Raw genomic sequence first — 2,729 nt, forward strand, 5'->3', positions numbered from 1 at the left:
GAAAGGCTTTCAATGACCAAAAAATAATTCAGACTGACAAAATAATAAAAAAACATTCTTCTTCTTTTAACCCTTATGCTGCATTAGGGACATTTTTGGTCTTTTGCAGTTTAATTTAAATTGACCATTTTGGCTGTTTTAATGCAAATGGTATGAAATTTGGCAAAATTGTAACTTTTTGGATACATGTAAAAAATGTGATCCCATTTTGAGAAATATGTATAACACACACTGTGTAGATCAAATAGTAACACTCAGCACCATAAAGACCAAAAATGGCCCATTGAAACCCATTAAAACGTTGTTTAAATCTGAGGCTGTCAGTAATACATGAAACATGATTTTTGCACAAAAACATCCTTTCATTTTGAAGCAAAAGCATTATATTTGCATTATATAGTGTATTCCACCAGATGACGTCACTACATATTTATTCCCTATGGGTGGAAATGCACCTTATTTTAGGCAATAGGCAATGTTTAATAGGTGGCCATTTTTGGTCTCTAACGCGCTAAGTGGGATTTTTTGCAAAGTGGGACTGTGATAATCCAAATCTAAAGTTCCCTTTCGTAGTCACTTCGAGTTATGTCAGAAGTGACGGAGATTGAGGGTTTCGCATAGAAAGCCAATCCTCTTCGAGTATTTAAAAACGAGCCAATGGCATGCAATGCCTTGGGGCTGCGGAATTTTGCATAGCGTACTCCGCCCTAATCCGTGAGTATAAAAGGAGGAAGTGAACGCAACCGCAGTATGTTTTCGCTTCGGAGCCAAGAGAACTCTTCACTCCTGAAAGCCATTCTCACTGTTCAAGACTCTTCGAGACGAGCGTCCTCTTCAGTGTTGGTGTGACGGCGGTACCCAGCGAGACTGCATTGCGATCTGAGCAGTGGTCTGCCAGACTTTGCGCTTCTCCCTGGTCGCCTCAGCGCTGAAAGAGTGAATTTCCTCCTCTCTTTAAGTGAAAGAGCTGCACGCGGCACGTCTTTTTAAAGACGACTCGCCCGTGTTCTTCTGGGTGCGTTCGTCTCATGTCATTCTCTGATGGTCGCGATCGCTGCTCTGTGTGTGCCTGGGCTTCAGCATGCAGAGCAGCGTTCGCGGATGTTTCATGTTCCTTCTGAATGGGAACATGAGCATCTCTACACTGTGATCGAGACTCAATGATCTGATAGTGAGAGTCCCCGTGTCCGTTACTCGTTCTGCTTCTTAAAATAGAAGCTGTTCGACTCGCGGATAGGGTGATATGACGGTGAATGTGTGACAAAAAACCCCGACGTTAGTTCCTCGGGTCACACCCACCGCTCAGTGTTAGAGCCAGTGAGCGCTGTATCGCTTCAGACGTCTGCCTCTCTGAGGTACCGTCTGTTTCGCTCGGCGCTCCAGAGAATGATGCAATGACGATCGCAGCATCACAAGGCGGGCTTGACTCCTCGGGAAGTGAGGATGCGGCCGCGTTGCCTCCCTCGGGAGCGTCGGCATCGCCGTGTCTGATCCCGCGATGATGGCCGTGCTATCTCGGGCCTCCGTGAGCATCGGGTGGGGGTGGAACTCCGCCCTATCCCGATCTCTCGCGGCTGGATAATTGTTTTTTTTGGTAACGCTGCCGCCTTACGGCCACGGCCAACCCCAATTTCCTTTTTTTCCCCGAGTTGCATGCGGAACTGACACGCACTAAAAAAATAAATAAAATAAATAAAAATAATATAAAAAAAAAAAAGCGTGCTTCAGTTCCCCGCCCTTCCTCCCCTTGGCGATGCGGCTGTCTGTGGGTACGCTGGGGCTCCCCCGGTCAACCGGCGGTTGCTCTCAGATGCCCCTCCAAAGCCTATGGGTTCTCGTCGTCTATGGCGGCGCGATTCTGTAGAGCGGCGGGACAGGCAGCCTCCGCCCTGCATATGATGAGCACCTACAAAGCTAGCTGCTCAGGAATGTGCACGAGGAGAGGACGGACCAAGCGAGCTGCGAGCCTGCCGCCTACCTTGCCCTTAAACGGGTCACGGAGGCGGTCGCTCGCTCCCTTGGTCAGGTGATGCCCACCGCTGTGGTCCAGGAGCATCATAATGTTCGGCGGTGCGGTCCAGGACTTTGCCCAGCACTTCTCGACCGCCTAGGAGCAGACGAAGGCGGTTTCTCTGCCCCGACGGCCAGCTGCTGCCTCCAACCAGCCGTCGGCTCGGACGCCTCCGCCAGCTCGCCGCCGAGGACGCCCCCCTGCGGCTCCCTTCCCTCCCACGCGGCCCCAGCAGCAGCCTTCAGCCGGTTCGCGTCATGGAGGAAGCCACAGGTAAGCGCCCCCCCCTCCCCCTCAGGCCGTGTGCCCCGCTAAACGCCAGGCGAAGCGATGTTCCTGAGGCGGGCCGCTCAGTGATAGTGTCATGGTTTTTCTCAGGAGGCGGTAGCAGGGCCCCTCCTTCCCCGGTGGAGGGCCGGTGGAGAATCTTTTGTTCTAGCTAGCTCCTTGAGCTGGTTGAGGAAAAGCTGACACTGTCATTGAGCACACAGACTGGAATGAGCGCGCACGACGTCCAGTGCGTCGCCCCGTTCATTCCTCTCTGTCTCTGAGGGTGCGGATGGGAGCGTGTGCCGTCCCCCGACTACACCACTCCCCTCCCCCTCTATCGCAAAACCCCCAGCAGAACAGACCCCCGTGGAACGCTCTGCCTTCCTTGGTCTCTTCTGTCGGGGAACGGGGATCGACTGTGCATCCGCACAGGGTAACTCCTGTGCGC

Source organism: Pimephales promelas, chromosome 20 (assembly GCF_988280905.1).
Source record: "Pimephales promelas chromosome 20, fPimPro1.hap1.1, whole genome shotgun sequence".
Taxonomy (NCBI): domain Eukaryota; kingdom Metazoa; phylum Chordata; class Actinopteri; order Cypriniformes; family Leuciscidae; genus Pimephales; species Pimephales promelas.